The sequence below is a fragment of the Petaurus breviceps genome, unplaced genomic scaffold, assembly GCF_028583685.1.
Source record: "Petaurus breviceps papuanus isolate PSGF00001 unplaced genomic scaffold, PetGlider_PUasm1.0 37, whole genome shotgun sequence".
Taxonomy (NCBI): Eukaryota; Metazoa; Chordata; class Mammalia; order Diprotodontia; family Petauridae; genus Petaurus; species Petaurus breviceps.
Genome location: NW_027186296.1, coordinates 104,785,756 through 104,804,643, shown reverse-complemented (window position 1 = coordinate 104,804,643; position 18,888 = coordinate 104,785,756). Strand labels below are relative to the sequence as shown.

The window sequence follows — 18,888 nt, the reverse complement described above, 5'->3', positions numbered from 1 at the left end:
AGCATTCCTCTGGGAATTATTTCATAGAGCACACATGATTGGGCTCCATCTATTTACAGACAGGAGTATGCTGGTAAATGTTTAGCAACTGACTTTTAAAAAACATACATGGAACTCATTTTTAAGACTAATCTACATTATTAACATTTTCTACATCACTTTCTTAAGTCCAGACAATCAACAAAACAATAAATTAAGCCCTGATTTGAAGCATTTACCGGTTTCTGCTCGCACTGAAATTTAACCATCTGCTTTCACAAGCAGGTTCTATCTGGTTCTAGCATACCCCTGCTATAGCAGTGTCCCCCAGTCCCTTTTGAGATAGTATGGCAAAGTGAAAAGACCATTGGGAATGAGGAGTGTTTGAGAAGGGTATCTTATCTCTGAGTGATCTTGAGAGGAAGAACATAATAGATCCTCCACTTGACTTGAAGTCAGAAAGGCCTGGGTTCAAATTCCACCTCTGATGCTTATTAGCTCTATGACTCCAGACATGTCATTTAATGTCTGTGCTTCATTTCCTCAGCTATAAAATAAGGGGGTTGAACTAGGTAATTTCTCAGGCCCCATCAATACCTCTTGAAATAAGGAAAAATGTAAGGTGTGATATTATGATATGGAATAATGACTTATCACAGGAAACAAAGGCTTATCAAATATAAAAGGGAAAAAGGAAGTATCTGTGGACAATCATACCATGTTCACCAAAAAAAGGAATCAAATGATAGTGTTCCCAGGTTGGCTTGTGCTGGTCTTGTATCATAAGGACTACAAGACCAAGACAAAAAAAAAAAAGAGAACTGGGGCTTTAGGAGGGCATTCATTTATTTGAAATGAGAAATATGACATAATACACATATGCATATATAAATATATTATTAAATACATATTTAACATATTAAATGCATATTTAATCTATTATCTGTCATTTTTTAGACAATAGTCTAGTCACTTTTCATCCCATATTCACACCTCCACTCCTAGAGTCAGGGAAGGTGCTGAACATACTTCTCTTTCCCCCAAATTTTGCTTGTCCTTACATAAAATAATTTTGCCTGTTTCTTGCAACCATTGTGGCAACTGGCAAAGAACTACACGACACCCAATCTAGGACTAGAGTAATAATAGATCTTTTGAATATCAGATCTGGAAGGAATATTAGAGATAATCTCTTTCATTTCTTAAATAAGGGAAATGAGGAAGAGGAAGCAAAAAGAAGAAGACAGAATTACTAACATTCTATGGCTACTTAGTGGCAGATCTGGCATTGGCATCATGTACACTGATTACCAGATTATAAAATCCTAACATGAGAGCTAGAAGGGACCTTATAGGTGATCTAGTTCAACTGTCTCATTTTACAGAGGAGTCAACTGAGGCAAAGAGGTAAGTGACTTACTAAAGGTCACATTGTAAAGGGCAGAGCCAGCATTTGAAGACATGGGACCCAGGTTTGAATCCTGGCTTTGCCATATATTCTCTGTATGACTTTGGGTATGTTACTTAGCTTTTCTTGCCCTTAGATTTCTCGACTATAAAAGGAGAGATTTGGGCTCTGACATTCCAAGGCTTTATGACTCTTCTCCATGGAGGTCCTTGTGATATTCTTTGCTAGTAATCAAAGGATAAATTATGTTAAATTATTTTATATGAGAATAGATAGGAAATAGAGGTGCAGGGAAATATTTCCAGTGGCATGCCTTCTAATAAATCTTCCTTCTATCATATTACTCAGTTTCAGCCTTAAAACAAAGTGAAAAACAATAAAAAAAAAATCAAGATTTGCTTCTAAGTGCTAGTCACGAAAAAATAACATTTATATAGTACTTTAAGGGTTTCAAAATGCCCTCTTGCTAATATACCTGCAAGGTAGATCCTGAAAGTGTTATTGTCCCAATTTTATGAATCTGAATCTCAGCAAGGTTATGTGACTTATCGAATGCCACATAGCTGGTAATTCATGAAGAACTAGAAGCTAACTCTTCCATCTCTGATACCAGGGCTCAATCCACTGCCTTCTGGCAAAAGTTTGACTCTGAGATTGCTTATAGTTTAGGTTAATGAGGAAATGGTTACTGGAGCTGTAAGATGTTTTTATGATTTCTTTCTAGCTCCCCCCACCCCCGCCTGGTATTAATGAGTTATTCTTAGAAGACAAGACTTTTTCTAAGTTTTTTAAAAAGAGAAATAGATAGGAAGCATAGCTGTCTTGTAATGATGAAGAAGAGAGGAAATAAACAAGCCATGGCTTCCTTTAATTAGGACATTCCTTCACTTCTACTTGCTCATGCTGGCCTTTGTGGTACAAGCTCTAATATACTGCCAGGCAAATCAGCAAAGGAAGGAAAGTAACACACAGTCTTTTCCTTTCCTTAGCAAGAAACTTTAATGAACTTCTTTAGCTTGGCTAAGAAGAGACAGAGGGGATGAAAGGACACCTTGGTTGGTTCCCTTTCATGGCAATATTCTACAAAAATATTCTTTAGAACTGGTTTTTAAAAATAGAGGAACTGAGTAGTGGAACAAATTAACTAGACAACACACAGTAAGAATGATATCTCATACCCTAGCATTAAACATAGTGAATTGAGCTGCATGACTCATTGAAGCCATTTCCCAATTGATAAATGTTTTAAGGATATGAATAGACAATTCCCAACGGAAGAAATTTAGGCTATCTATGGCTATAGGAAAAAAATGCTCCAAATCACTACTAATTTGAGAAATGCAAATTAAACCATTTCTGAGATTCCACCTCAACCCATCAGGTTGACAAAGATAAAAAAGAAAAAAGAAAATTACAATATAAATGTTGAATTGGATTGGAAGTAGACCCACTGACATTCTGATGGTGAATGTCAAAAGGTGTACAGCCATTATGGAAAGCAATTTGGAATACATGCAAAAAGTTATTGGCCCAGTCATATCACTGCTAGCCCTCTACCCCAAAGAAATCAAAGCAATTGGAATATGTCCTAAATGTATAAAAATATTTATAGCAACTCTTTTTATGCTAACCAAAAACCAAAAATAGAGTGATGCCTATCATTGATGAATGGCTGAATAAGTTATACGATATGAATTTGGTGGAATACAATTGTTCTGTAAAAAATGAGGAAAGAAATAATTTCAAAGAGACATGGAAAGATATATGAAGTGATGTGAAGTAAGCAGAACTAGAAACATTTATATACTGTAACACTAATATTAAAAAACAACCCATTTTGAAGAATTTCATAAAATGATAAAGAATGAAATCAGCAAAAATAAGAAAACAATTTGTACAATATCAATACAACTATAAAGATAATAACTTTGAAAATTAAGTACTTTGATCATATGATAAACAGCAACAATTCCAGAGGACTAATAATGAAAAAGACTATCTTCCTCCTGGCAGAAAAGTCATAGATTTTGGTACAGAATGAGACATATATTTATATAGAGCAGGACATAATATAATTATATATTATATAATATTAGGTATACAATATGCAATATATTAGATTTAATTTTATATGATTTATTAATGATACTATTATTTATAATATTGTATGTGATATATGTAATTTGATGTGTAATATATCATATATAATAGCTACATTATATATGAACTAAATTTATGTTACTATACATATGTCATATACAAATTATATATGATGCAATGCAAGATAATATTATTAATAATATATTTTAAACTACTGTGTGCATATTGCATTATATGCAGTATTATATATATAATATAATATAGAAATCTATACCATACAGCCATTAAAGGACTGTTTTGATTTACAATGTATGTATTTACAATTTGATTTACAATGTATATTTATTACAAGGAATTTGTTTTTCTTTTTTTTTCCACAATGGAATGGGAGGTGGGAGAGAGATTTCTGTTAACTGAAAAAACAGAGAGGTGCAGTTGTACAGATGTGAAGTGTTTCCAATTATACTTAACTGTTTTACTTTGTTATAAGAGACTCTCATGGAGTAAGGGAGGCGATCTATAAATGTAATGTAAAAACAAAATACATGAATAAAACTTTTAAATTAATAGAATAATAAGGACTAGTATCCACTGTCCTTAGCAGTATCTTAGTAGTATAACCTCCCTGAGATTCAGATTCATAAAATTGGGACAATAATACTTTCATGATCAACCTTGCAGGGACATTAGCAAGAGGGCATTTTGAAACCCTTGAAGCACTATATAAATTATTTTTTGGTGACTAGCACTTAGACCCAAATCTTGATTTTTTAAAATTGTTTTTCATTTTGTTTTGAGGCTAAAGCTGAGTAAGTAATATGCTAGAAGGAAGGTTTATTAGAAGGCATTTCACTGGAAATATTTCCCTATCATCATATTTCCTATCTATTCTCATATAAAATAATTTAACACAATTTATCCTTTGATTACTAGCAAAGAATATCACAAGGACCTCCATGAAGAAGGGTCATAAAGCTTTGCAATATCAGAGCTAAAAAGGGCATATAGCCCAAACCTCTCATTTTATTAGAATCATCCTGTCATATATAGGGATTTGAATTGAATATCCCCATTCAAGTAAATGTCCCCAAACCTTAAATAGTGACCTTCCCTTTCTGGGGAAAGAAAAAAAAAACCCTCCTTAGAGCAGTATTAAAAACTTTTCCTCTAACCTACCTTCAACCTACTTTTCTACCATTCTTTTGCCTTATTTCCTTTTTTGATCTACATTTCCCCCCCTCATGTACCTTCCACATTCCCAAAGGTTCTTTTTTTTTTTTGCCTTTTTTTGGAGGGCAATTGGGGTTAAGTGACTTGCCCTAGGTCACATGGCTAGTTTTTTGTGTTAAGTGTCTGAGGTCAAATTTGAACTCAGGTCCTCCTGAGTCCAGGGCTGGTGCTATAGTCACTGAGCCACTTAGATGCCCCCAAAGGTTGTCTCTTATGCCTGAAAGAGTCATTTTAACATTTCTCCTTTGAAATGCTCTCTCATTAAGGCTCAGTCCAGGTACCACATCTTCCAAGAAGACTTACCTAATTCTGACCTCCCCCCAACTCACATCCCCAAGTGAAATCTCTTCTTTCTTGTAGCAGTTTGCACCTCTCCTTTGCCTTTAACACATTCTTCCTTCTGCTAATATCTTATCCCATCTATTAGAATCAAGTAAGGAGATAGTGTAATTTTTTCAAATTCTATATCCCCAGAAGCTAGCACAGTGCTTAGAACTGAGCAGACATTTAGTAAACATTTGTTTAATAGAATTAGGATAATAGATTTTTTTTAAAGCAATTGGGGTTAAGTAACTTGCCCAAGGTTACACAGCCAGGTTTTTTTTTGTATGTGGGAGGATAATAGATTTATAGATGAGAATGGTCTTAGAAATAACTTAGTCCAACCACTTTATTCTAGAGATCAGAAGTGAGGCCAAAAAGTGAAACTGACTTGCCCTTAGACACCCAATTCTGTAAAGGTAGAGCCAAGAATCAAATCAAGATCCTCTAACTTCAAATCCAACTCTCTTTCTTCTGTACCATACTGATGTTATAAGACAATGAGTTAGATTGGATTGGTTTGGATTGAACTGAATTCCTGTTTTGGCAATGGCTTAAGTGGGTGGATTCTACCTGAAAAGGAATGGGTTAACTAGACAAAAGGAGTGGGATGGCATTACTGGACGTTATCCTCTCCTGGACATTACCTATTCCATCCATGGTTCTGTGACTTCTTCACTTCTGTAGAAGGCAACAACATGTTCTTCAGTCTTAACAGATGACATGGTTGGCTTTGCTGACCCTCTTTTGCCACCATCCACCTTTCAGGAATAAAGTGGTCTTTGAACAGCAACATTTTGAACAGTCAGCCCTTTCAGCAATTTTATTCTTGCTCTCTCCCTAACTGATCATGCCACTTCTGATTCCTTTATATCCTCCACAGTCATTGTATCATCAAAGGCAGGGTACTATTCTAAATCAGTAGTAGTACCTGACCTACCACCCCTTAGATTTCCTGAAAGTCTGCTCCTCCAAATCCTAATATGCACTTGGGAGCAATGTGACATTCAAAGGCTCAACAAGCTGGCAGGCTAAGAGATGATGAGGAAAACTAATTTGCTTTTCTTCGCTCCCCAGCCAGTGTAAATACTTTCCTGGTACTGTATTTTATTTTAAAGTTTAATAAGAAGCCATCACTGCAGTGGCCTGAGGGCTCCTATTGCATTTCATCATGTTTTGGTTTTATTTGGTTGTTGCTGGTTTTTTATTTTTGTTTTTTGAAGGCAGAGCTCAAGAAGTTACTGGATGCTAGCCAGCAAAAACAAACAAACAAACAAACAAAAACAAACTTAATACTTTCTCCTAGGATGAAATGACCAGATACATGGTTAGATACTCAAACACAGCTTCTCTGAGATCTCTGCTCTCTGTGTGGCCAGATGCACTTGGGAAAAGCAGTTCTTGGAGACAGGAATGCCTACTTTTTAAGTTAGAGGTATAATGAGTTCTTGTGGGCCCTTCTAATAAATAAAATTATGAGGGGAAAAAATTCTGCATTCCCTGTCCACTGGGTGAATTGCTCTTGGGCCAAAATTTGTATTATTCATGAGCCCAGGACACTTAGGTATATGGAATTGTGTAGAGCAAATGAGGATTTAATTCAAGTGTAATTTTGAGAAATTTGTCCTATGAGGCTTTATAAAGTTGAATTTTTACATTCTTTAAAAAGGGGATAATGAAAAGTAAAAGAAATTCTGTCTTTTAATGTGTTTTTAAATGTAAAGTCTCCTATTCACCATTATGCCCTTTGTGTAACTATACTCCAACTGATATTGAGCCCTTGAGAAAGATCTGATAAATCAAAGACTGGAGTGTGAGTGAGAAGACCTAAATTTTAGCCCTGGCACTTCTATCATCTATTTGTGTGACTTTTTGTAAGTCTCCTTAACTCTGGACTTTCTTCCTCTGTAAAATGATGAAACTGGACTAGATTATCTCTTGGGTCCTTCCTGTTCCAAGAGGCTTAATAATATTAACAGCTAGCTAATGTTTATGCGATGCTTTAAGGTCAGAAAAGTGCTTTTCATATCTTATCTCATTTGATCTCTGTAAGGCAGGTGTTAATATTATCCTCACTTCATGTGAGGAAACTGAGGCTAAGAGACAATCCAAGAAAGTGTCTAAGGCAGGATTCGCATTTGGGTCTTCCTGACTTGCAGTCCAGGGCTCTATGTACCTAAAATATGCTCCTACAGCCTCTTAAGTACTATGATTCATTTTTTTTCCCTCAGAAGTCCACATTGCACCAGCCCTTCCAGCTTCTAACTACTCAAAGGAAAACACTATTGCTTGTAATTTTTCATGGAGGCCATCCAGATTCCCAAAACACCTATTCATAAAGAGAAGGGTAATTAGCTGGAATATTGTGTATGTTGGAGGGCTTGCTGAAGGCCAAGGTACTAGCAAGATCCTTCATGGACAACACAATTGAGATTGGAACCTTGATGACTTGAAAGTTGGGAGTTTGAGAAGGGAAACTGGTGTTAATTTAGGCTCAGAATATTTCTGTGATATTAACTACCAAGTGTCATTTTACTGGATGCTCACTTTCATTATCCCTAGTGGATATAGCCATGCCTCTGATGCTGATAGCTTACCATTTTCCTGGTTCTCTTTCCCTGTCCTAAAACATTTATTGTATGCCTAAATAATTCCATTGCTTCATATTTTTCTCTTTTCCAATTTTTTAAAAGTTTATGAAAGACCTCATTTTAGATCAGGCAATGATAGATGGAAAAAAGAGTCACTGGAAGTTCTTTGACTAAGACAAAGGGAGAGAGCATGAAGAAGTAAAGGAGAGAGCAGTTGGTGGATGGGAGATAAACACGAGTAAGATTAGGAGAAAGAAAAAAATGAACATACAAAAGAAGAATAAGACAAGTCTATCCCATAGAAGCTTACCACCTACTTGGGATAATGACAACAATAGGAAACATTTATATAGCACTTAAGGTTTGCAAAGCACTTTATCTTAACTTTTGCATATATATATATCTGTTATACATATATGTATAATACATGTACATATATTAATTCATATGTAACATATAGATATAGACAACTATATTTCAGTATAATGAGTTTGTTTTTTAATCCTAAGCGAAACACCCTCACTTTACAAATCAGATCCAGACAGGTGAGTGACCTAGCAAAGTTCACACAGCTGGTCAGTGCCAGAAGTGAGAATAAAAACCAGGTCTCTTGACTCTTCCCTCATTCCACTCTCTGGGGTGGGGGCAGGGGAAAGGGGAGAATGACATCTTATAAAATTAAGAAAGGAAAAATGAAGAAAAAAAGAACAATGTTAAGAGTAGATTATAAAAAAATGAAATGTGATGCTGACCATTAGAAATGAGACTGGATCTGGAGATAATACTTCCTAAAGTTAATTGCTGCTCTAAGTAAAGATCACAGGATCATAAAATTGAGGATTTACAGCTGGAAGATATCTGACAGGCATTAGAGTTCATTCAGCTCACTTGACAGATGAGGACACTGAGACCGACACAGGTTAAATGACTTAGTCAAAGTCAGGTACTAAGTAACAGAGCTGGGATTTGAACCCTGGATGCCTGATTACAAATCCAGTGTTCCTTACCCTATAAGATATAGCTTTATTCTCAACTTGAATATATAAATATATTTGAATCTCATGTCTTGTACTTCTTAAAGATGCAGCTTTTTGAGCTCTGTAAACTATGGCTGTCAATAAAGCTTGTGGAATGATAAAAAAGTACATTATAGATGGCTCCCAAGAAGATCCTTAGGAAATAGAAATACAGGCAGAGAAAGAGAGAGTGACATAGAACATGTGCCAAGTACATGAAGTTGGAAGAAGGGAAAGGATTCACAGGGGAAATGAAAATGGGAATTGATGGAAGCCTTGAAGAGCCAATTTGATCTGCACACAGGTAAGGCAAAATGGACGATAGAAATATGTGATTTGTATATTGAATATGAATGCAGAGGACTGGAGACCAGATATATGGCTCTAAGGAAAGAACACGGAGATTCAGAGAAGAGAAAGGAAGAGAAATTTTGGTTCAGCATGTTTATAGGAAATAGTGCCATGCCCAACTCTGGAGATGCTTTTTTATTTATTTGGTCATGGGTTAGGGAGGATAGTAAACAGGAATAAGACACTTTTTTTTTTTTTGCTTTTTGCAAGGCAATTGGGGTTACACAGTGACTTGCTCAAGGTCACATGGCTATTTTTTGTGTTAAGTGTCTGAGGCCGGATCCAAACCCAGGTCCTCCTGACTCCAGGGCCTGTGCTCTATTCACTGCACCACCTAGCTGCCCCAAGACATGCTTTTAAAACTAAATAAAAGCTTCCAATGAAATATGTGTGAATTGACTTTGGAAATGTGTGGTGCATGTAAAAATGCAGGATTGTGAGGTTGTCATCTTCAGTTCTGGCTGTTACATTTTAGGAATGGCATTAACAGTATATCACATCCAAAGAGAATTAACAGGAGGGTGAAGGGTCTAGATTTCATACCATATGTAAATTTGTTGGAGGAACTGAAGATAGAGAATGACAATTGTCTTCAAGTATTTGAAGGATTGTCAAATGGAAGAATACTTAGGCTTTTCTGCTTGGCCCCAGGGGACAGAAATAGAAGCAATGGGTAGAAATTTTAGGAAGACAATTTAAGGCTTGAGGTTAGGAAAATCTTAACAAAGTAGCTCTATCCAAAAAAGAGAGAAGCAATAGCTCCCACTCTAATGGTACATGCTGTATGACCCCTTGACAGGGATATTTTGTTCAGGTATTGATTGGATCAATGGTCCCTAAGGGCCTTTCTGTCTCTGAGATCCTTTTAGTGTTATCAGAGGGGGAGGTGACAGATGATTTATACAATAGCTATTGAATATGAATGCCTTCTGCATAAAAAAGAATTAAGAAATGATTCTATCCCTTAAGGAACTTCCACTCTAGTTAAAGGAAGCATTAAAATCTATACACACAGAAAAATCTGGGAAGACTTATGTGAACTGATACAAAATGAAGTGAGCAGAACCAGAACATTATACACAGTAACAGCAATGCTGTAATGATGATCAGTTGTAAAAATACTTAGTTACTCTGATCAAGACAATTATTCAAGACAATCACAAAAGAGTCATGATGAAAGATGCTATCCACCTCTAGAGATTGATGAACTCTTCTGAGTACATACTGAAGAATACATTTTTTTTCTTTTTGTTTCTGTATGTGTGTTTTTACAAAATGGCTAATATGGGGGTGGCTAGGTGGTGCAGTGAATAGAGCACCGGCCCTGGAGTCAGGAGGACCTGAGTTCCAATCCAGCCTGAGATACTTAACACACTTACTAGCCATTGGACAAGTCACTTAACCCCAATTGCCCTCCAAAAAAGGCAAAAAAAAGGCTAATACGGAAATATGTTTTGCATGACTTCATATGTATAACTGATATCATAATGCTTGCCTTCTCAGTGAGAGATGGGAGAGAAAGAATTCAGAAATCAAAATTTTAAAATGTTAAAAAATTAAAATATTGGGAAATATCTAATAAATTAAAATGAACCTTGCTAGAATATAATTTTAATTAAAAAATAAAACATGTACATGAATATAATAGAATATATGCTCTATTTTAGTACATTTATTTTGAGTAGTCATAGATCTCACTCAGGATACCAAAGTAGTATACTAGGGCTTTGATGGTCAGTACAATGCCACCTGTAGGAAGGAACATCTGGAAGTCTCTGACTTATCTACTATGCCCATGAGTCAGGTCCTCTCCCACACTCTTCCATGTTTTCTTTTGTGTGTTTTGTGTCTTCCTCCATTAGATAGTAAGCCCCTTGAAGGCAGAACCTGTCTTTTTTTCATGTTTTGCCCCCAGCATTTAGCACAGTGCCAGCACATAGTTGGCATTTAATAAATGTTTGTTGACCATTAAAAATGTTCATTGACAAAAGGGAACCATAATAGTTCAGATGGGTATGTAAACATCAATATTATTACTACCTTATTAAATATAATAGACTTTAAACAATCTACATAACAAAAGATCATAGCTTCATGTATAATGGTCTTTTGTATATCAAAATCTTATCCATGGTTGTAAAATTCATAAATTTTTTTTCTAAATGGGTAGAATTTCAATAGCAAAAGATTATAAGCAGAGGAAATTGAAAGATGGAGAAAAGAAAAAATGCAAGGCATATTCTGTTAGTGCCAACAATCCTGTTAGGCTACAGTACTGCATCTATAGAGTGACTAAAGTTTAGAGATGGAAAGGACCTTAGATGATGTTTCATAGAGAAACAGTGAGCCATATTGGTTAGGAACAGATTACAAAAACATTGAATGCCAGGCTAAGGGAATCAGAATTTATTCAATTAGATTTTATTCAATAAGCAATGGGGATTCATTAAAAGTTTTTTGAGATCAGAATGACCTGATCATGCTTGTATTAGGAGAAAATGAACAGGGACTGCTATTGCTAGTAACCAAAGACTTCTACTGAATTTTGTTATGACTTGCTGAATTGGAGAGGGGAGAGTTTGGAGGTAAGGGAGACCAGTTAGGAGCCTTGGTTATACTGAAGGGTTGATGGGATAAATGCAGCCAAATTAGGAATATTTTTCTCCTAGCAAAGACAGTTTCAAGGTGGGAAGGTTGTGTGTAAAGCCATCCTAACCTCTTATATAATTGGGAAAGGTGTAGGTCCAACTCTCACCTATATGAGGATCTGGGGGAAGGCAAGCTTGTAAAGAGGTACAACACTGTTATAGAATCCTGGTAGAAATTGGGGGAAGGAGGATTTCTTGCACCACACAATGAGGAAGTTTGAGGGATGGAGGTCACTCTAGATAAAAAGCATGTCCTCTTAGGGAAGGATGCACACTGCTACTCCCAACTTCCTGTACCCACACTGGCACCTCAGGGGCAAAACCTTTTTGTCCCTTGACAAACATGGCTCTGATAAGTAGAGATATGAAGGAGAAGACAAGTCTCCTCTTCATATCCCCTTCTTTTTCTTCATTCTTTTGAAGGAAGAAGGGGGTAAGATTCTACAAGGTCAAATCCTTAGCCCTCTGTTTCTCAACTCTGAGAATCTATCTACTCTCATGACTCCAAGCATCCTTTTTATGATTTGCAAAACAATTTCTTTTGGCCTAATTTTTCTTCCATGGTTTAGTCCTTCTTCTTCAGCTACATGCCAGAATTTCCTTTTTATAACAAAGCATGCCTAAAAAGGAACTCATTGTTTTCACCAAAATAGATTTTCCATCTTTATTTTCCTACTTCTATCAATGATATAACCATTCTCCAATTATTCAGGCTCAAAACTTTTGACTTTGCTCTCTCTCTTGTGACATGTATAAAATGTGTTACTTAGTTCCAGCAATTCTTTCTTCATGTTTCTTGGATTGGTCAAATCCCTTTCATTCCTACTGCCATATATTATATCAACTTATCTCATCCTATGTAATAATCTTCAGTAGGTCTCTCAGACTCTTATCTCTCTCACTTAAAATCTATTCTACATACTCTTGCCAAATTAGTTTTCCTGAAATGGTACTTTCATTATAACAATTTCTTACTCAAAAACCTTCCCTAACTCCCAGATGCCTACAAAACAAAATCTAAGATATTTGTCCTCATATTTAAGGTCCTTTACAATCTGATCATCACCTAGCTTTCAAACCTTATCCCCCACTGTGCTGTAACGCAAATTCTCTGTTCCAACTAGACAGTCCTACCCACTGTCCCTGAAATACCACATACATTCCATTCTCTTTGTATTTCTCATCTACTGCAGTTGTATTTATCTTTCAAGACACAGATAATGCTTCACCTCTTCCCTGAAGTCTTCGCTGAGAACTCTCTCCCATTCTGATTTCTTCCTTCCCTAACTCCTCAAGCATTTATTGTCCATATAGAACATATCATACGGGTCGACAGCTATTGCTTATTCTTTTCTTTTTTACAGGTGCTTTACAATTTTAAGATTTTTGAGATTAGGAACCACTTATCATGTAATCAAAATCAGTAAATGAAGATAAGTTAAGCCTATCTTTAGTTCAAAAATAGAAACAAAAACACTGTCAATGTTCTATTATAGAATCTCTAAATAACACATTTAGGCACAATACAAGGTACCTGTTCAATGACTGTCTGATTATTAGTATCCATCAAGGCATATAAAAGAGAGACATGATCATCAAATGTGTTCATTGGTGTCTTGGAAGAGACCCAACACAGAGTTCAAATGGAATATGGATTTCCTATAGATGGGAGCAACTCCAGATGTTTCTATTTGCCAATGACATTGTATGGATTACACCAAGCCCTGGAACATTTCAGAGCTTGTTAAATGAGATACATAATCACTCAAAAGTGTTGAGATTCATCATCTCAGGAAAATCTCAATGAATGAACAATGTCTGCTATCCAGACTATGATATGCAGTTTGATGGACAACTTATAGAACTTATCCATCAATGTAATGCATATTGTAGAGTCATTACAAATGACTAGTGAGATGCACCTTTCATTGAGCAGACATAATGGAACTGGAATTTGAGAAATTGCAAACATTGTTTATGACCCCATGCTTCTCTCTGGAAAAAAAAAAGGAACTCTTTTAAACACCGATGTTTTTTGAGTGATGTTTTATGATTTCTTTATGAATCATGGAAATCTATAGTCTCTCAAAATTGAATCAAGGATCACCCAAAGGATATTAACAAAACCAGGGCTGGAGGACCTGCGATCTTGAGGCCACATGTGGCCTTCTACCGTGTAGATTTTCAAACATGGCCCTCTGACTGATCCCAAACTTTACAGAATAAATCCCTTTAATAAAAGGATTTGTTCTGTGAAACTTGGACTCAGTCAAAAGGCTGCATCCAAGGACCTAGAAGGACACATGTGGCCTCAAGGCTCAAGTTCCCTACCCTTGGACAAAACTCATGGTGCAACACATAAGAAAAAAGGAATTACACAGGAGGAGTGGTTTAAAGGGTGTCATAAAGAAATGTGTGATTGAAAAAATGAAATGAGCCAGTCACATGGCAAGAGTGAGGTACAACTGATGGATAAATAATATGCTTCACTGGTATCCTTTCAACATCAAGAGAATACAAGGAAGTACACTAACACATTGGAAAAATCTCCTATCATAAACTTTTTTTTGCCTTTTTTTTGGAAGGCAATTGGTGTTAAGTGACTTGCCCAAAGTCACATGGCTAGTTTTTGTGTTAAGTGTCTGAGGCTGGATTTGAACTCAGGACCTCCTGACTCCAGGGCCGGTGCTCTATTCACTGTGCCACCTAGCCACCCTATATCATAAACTTTTTACATTTTATTGTAGTCTCAAACACCAGAACAAAAATATAGAACAGGAAAAGAAACAAAAACACATCATAAACTTAAATACTGGAACTTAACCACAAAGTAAGAAAGGAGAAAAGAAAAAAAACTGTGCATAGCAGAATATAAGAGAGGATTCAAACTATGTAACGATAAATTTTCATTTTAAGAAAGCCTGTATGATATGTACTACATGTTGTATTGAGAGCTGTCCATCTTTTCTTTGTTTCCTTCTAAGTTTTCTTTTCTTCTCTGCTGTGCATTTTTTTACTTTGTTCGTTTTTTCCATTCCTCTCTCCAGAAGACTACAATTTTTATCTATAGCTAGAGATATATACACACACACACACACATATACATATATAGACATATACTTTCCCAGACACATTCTACTCCTGACCTTTGCTTTTATGTTTGTGCATATCTCTTATCATAAACTTTTGAGAGGGCATGGGTGAAAGTCACATGGGTCAGTCATATTATAGCAAGAGCACTGGAGTTGGATTAAGAAACCATGGGTTCAAATACTACCTCTTCCATTTGCTAGTGGCCAAGCCATTTATTTTGGGTCCAAATTTTTGAGGTGAAAGTAAAATGCTTTGAAAGCCTTAAAGTGATTACATAAATGTATTTTATTATCATTAAGTAGTCATGATTTCAATATCTACCCGCAAAAGGTCTGTTACCTCTCCAATGTGAATATTCCCTCTATTTACACAAACAGCAATCCCTCTATTCCTTAGACTGATAAATAGGTAGAGCATTTAGTAAGTGCTTACTTCATGTACCATGCACAGTGATAAGTACTGGGGATACAAATGCTTATATTCTAGTAGAGCGTGAAAGCACAGAAAGGAAAGGCAGTTTACATGGAAGCAATGGCTTGGAACTAGCGGCTTCAGGAAGTGAGGTAGATATCTGGCTTTGGCCAATAGAAGAAGGCTCACCTAGCAGAGTTCAGGACTATAGGGCAGTGTGCAAGTTTCCTTTGAGGAGCAAGTGAGGTCGATAGCCAGAGTGGAAGCAATATAGTTTGGGGTTTAGTTATAGGACGAGTTTCCTCTATCTATATTTATCTCTGTTTCTGCCTTTCTTTTTCTGTCTCTGTCTGTCTGTCTGTCTAATTTTTGTATCTCTCTGTGTCCTCGTCTGTCTCTGAGAAAAATACTTTGTACAGTGTAAGCACTCAACAAAATGAGGACATGAGAAAAAGAAGGATATTAATCTGTCAGTAGAACAAAGAAAGGTAATAAAAGTCTTCTTTCTTTAAGCATTAAGACCCTGAAGCAACATAAGTGGCTAAAGTGAGTTGTTTAAGAAAATGTTTTCATCTGTACTATCCTGAAAATTGCATATGTGGCCATAGGAAGAGACAATCCTTGGGCTCATTTTGTTCCACTGACAATCCTCCTTTCTGGCTCTTCAGGGTGCAAGTGCTGGTTTTCCAGAGCTATAGAAGGGATAACATTTTTCCTCTCCTGTTTCTATGTGTAAATGTATAATGTTGCGGGGTGGAAAAGAGGGGGGAGTATGTAGGGGAAATGAATTCTCCTGTTTCAGAGGACTTCCCTCTGTGCATTTACTTAGCCAGGCTTCTGACTCATAAGTTAGAGAATTCAACTGAATTATTTAATGTAAAAACTTTTCTTCTTGGTTTTAATAATTATTTTTAAGAACAGATGATTTTTCTTACAAGATTAGCTAACTGAAAGGGAAAGGGTTGGCTCACACATCCTTGGTGTTGTGCTGATAACAAGGATGTGAGAACATTTTAAATCATTTCCAAGTTATCTATGTGTAAGCAGAGGCTAAGTATTTTTCCAAATTAATTTAGAGTAATTTTTTCTTGACAATGAAGATTTCTATTTAATGTGCTAGGTTTCATTAGTGGATGGTGATAAATTTCTAATTCTCATGTCTACAATGGCATAAAACTGTGATTGCTTTTACTGATTCAGAAGCTGGTGTCTCCCAAGTGTCAAGCTCACTCCCTGATAGTAAATTAGAAAGAAAAGCATATATTGGTACTAAACTTTCTTGTTCTGGCACTTTTTCCATAATTTAGATGCTGAAGGGCACTGCACCTTTAGGGAACTGTAAGTTCTTTTTTTATGGTGCCAATTTTAAATGGATTTTATTCTCCAGGACAAGAGTTGCATTTTCACTTGTTTACAGTACTGATAAAGTGTGATGCTGTTCACATCTCTCCCTCTGCACACATTCAAGTATTCAGAATGCTTCAATTTACACAGTCCTTAAATGTTACTTTTAAACTACTACTGTCTTGACTATAAGTTGGAGTCCTTAAGTTTTTGGAAAGCTGTGTGGAATACTCTTTCTTCTGTTGTGTTTAGTCTTCAATATTTTATTTTACCTTCAATAGTGGGTCCAGGAGAAGCACCTCCAGTTGGGGCTGCTCTACGCCCTGGGAACCTCTCAGGCATGCCTCCTTGCATGCCCCCATACTCCAGGATAGCTTAGGAATGATGGAGTTGTAGACCTTCTCCAATTCTGTCTGTTGATGCTCAAATTCTTCCTTCTCAGCAGTCTGGTTCTTATCTAGCCAGCTGATTATTTCATTACGTTTGTCATTACAAGGATCTTCTGTTTGACTTCATCACCAGTTTTGTTTTGGATTTTCTCATCCTCAACAGTACACTTCTTGTTGAAAGCATAAGACTCAAGAGAATTCTTGGAAGACACTCTGTGTTTCTGTCTTGTCTCTTCATCCTTGTATTTCTCAGCCTCTCTGACCATATACTCAATGTCTTTTTTGCTCAGATGACCTTTGTCATTGGTGGTGATCATATTCTCCTTTTCTGTGCTCTTTTCCACAGAAGAAACATTGAGGATACTATTTGCCTCAATGTCAAATGTTACTTCAATCTGAGGAACATATCTAGGGGTAAGGGGATCATTGTGAGCTCAAACTTGCCAAGTTGGTTGTTATCCTTTGTCACTACTTTCTCACTTTAATAAACCTGAATAAGAATACCAGGCTGTTTGTCTGAGTAGGTGGTAAAGGTCTGTATCTGCTTAGTGGGGAGGGTGGCAATGCATTTGATCAGAAATTACATAACTCCACTAGCAGTTTCAATTTCAAGGGAAAGAAGAGTGATGTCCAACAGCAGAAAGTCCTGCACATTCTCAGATTTGTCTCCAGACTAGATGGCAAAGGGGTGGCTAGGTGGCGCAGTGAGTAAAGCTCCAGCCCCAGAATCAGGAGGACCCAAGTTCGGTTCTGGCCTCAGACACTTAACACCCACACAAAAAAAACTAGCCATGTAACCTTGGGCAAGTTATTTAACCCCAATTGCCCTCCAAAAAAAGGCAAAAAAAACCCCCAGACTAGATGGCAAGCTAGACAGCTGCACCATAAGAAATAGCTTCATCAAGACTGATATTCTTGTGGAACTCCTTGCCATTGAAGAAGTCCTGCAGAAACTTTTGGATTTGGGAGATCCAAGTGGAACCATTCATCAATCACAAATTTCTTAATGACACCCTTTAAACTACTCCTCAGCCTCCTACTACCCATGTAATTCATTGCATCTAATATGTTTCACCATGAATTTTGTCAGTATCCATTGGGTGATCCTCAAATCAATTTTGAGAGATTTTAGGTTTCCATGATTCATAAAAAACATCATAAAACATCACTCAAAGAATACTGGTGGTTAAAAAGAGTTTGGAGAAGCATGGGGCCATTAAACAATATTTTCGATTTCCCAAACAAAATCCATTCCATTCTTTCTATTCAATGAGAGATGCAGTTCACTAGCCATTTGTAATGATGTCATTAATCTGTGACTTACCTAGCTTGACATCTCTTAGGCTGGACTTTTCCACAGGGTCCAGTGTGCCACAGAAGAAATTATCATTCATTCCTTCAAAAAAGTCATGGGTGATAGAAGTTTGGAAGTCAATACCTTCATAGAGAGAGTCTATCTCAATACTTGGGTACTGGAAGAGAGGGTGTGTTTTGCACATTACAACTGGTGCACAGATGAACATCTCTCTTGTTTTCATTGATGTCTTCCTTGTGTTTTCACTTGAACTCAGCAATGAAATGGTTGATGATGTGGTTATCAAAGTCTTCCCTACTCAAGTGGGTGTCCCCAGCTGTAGACTTGATTTCAAAGATTCTACCTTCAATGGCAAGGATAGAGACAACCAAAGTACCACCTCCCAGGTCAAAGGTCAACACATTTCTCCTGGCATCAGCCATTTTGTCCAAGCCATAAGCAATAACAGCAGAAGTTGGCTTATTGATGTTTTTGGAACATTGAGACTAGAGATGGTTCCAGCATCTTTGGTAGCCTGGTGTTGGGAATCACTGAAGCAGGCTGTTACATGACAACAGCATTAGTGATAGTCTTCCCAAGGTAAGTTTCAGCAATTCCTTTCATCTTGGTCAATACCATAGAAGACATTTCTAGATAGAAACTTTTGGTCTCCCTTTTTTATTCCACTTAGACTTTATGCCTGCCTGTATCAT

At 36.6% G+C, this 18,888-nt stretch overlaps 1 pseudogene; it reads right to left on the bottom strand.

Annotated features, from left to right (window-relative positions):
* Positions 1–16,755: 16,755 nt before the first annotated feature.
* Positions 16,756–18,380, bottom strand: LOC138168371 (heat shock cognate 71 kDa protein pseudogene; annotated as a pseudogene).
* Positions 18,381–18,888: the final 508 nt, after the last annotated feature.